This window comes from Mustelus asterias, chromosome 10 (assembly GCF_964213995.1).
Source record: "Mustelus asterias chromosome 10, sMusAst1.hap1.1, whole genome shotgun sequence".
NCBI lineage: Eukaryota > Metazoa > Chordata > Chondrichthyes > Carcharhiniformes > Triakidae > Mustelus > Mustelus asterias.
In genome coordinates, this window is record NC_135810.1 from 55,421,362 (window position 1) to 55,421,848 (window position 487).

The following is a 487-nucleotide window of genomic DNA, read 5'->3' on the forward strand; positions in this document are numbered from 1 at the left end:
GATGCCGACAAGAGATTTGTTATGATTGTGCATTTGCACTAGGCATCAATTTCCAGATTTTGATGCCCGTAGAATTCCAAAAAGAGAATAACTAATAAATACGAGCGGAAAGCAGAGCCGGGTTACCAGGATTCAGGTGTTAGTTTGGATGAACTGTGTTAACTGGTGTCGGTGATATAAATTCTGAGATCCACCTCTCCATTTTATAGGATCCTGCTTTATTTTTCCCTGCAGATTCCGGGGTTTATATCTGGATGTTGTCTATTGTGCACATTCCGGAGTATATATCTGGATGTTGTCTATTGTGCACATTCCGGAGTATATATCTGGATGTTGTCTATTCTGCAGACTCCGGGGTTTATACCTGTATAATATCCGGGCTCTCCCCGATGTCGGTTAAATCCGTTGGGTTGAATGGAGTTTGAAGCTCGCGCTCCTTCACGAGCGCTGCTGCAGCAAACCCCGCCCCCTGGCTGCACTGCGCTCT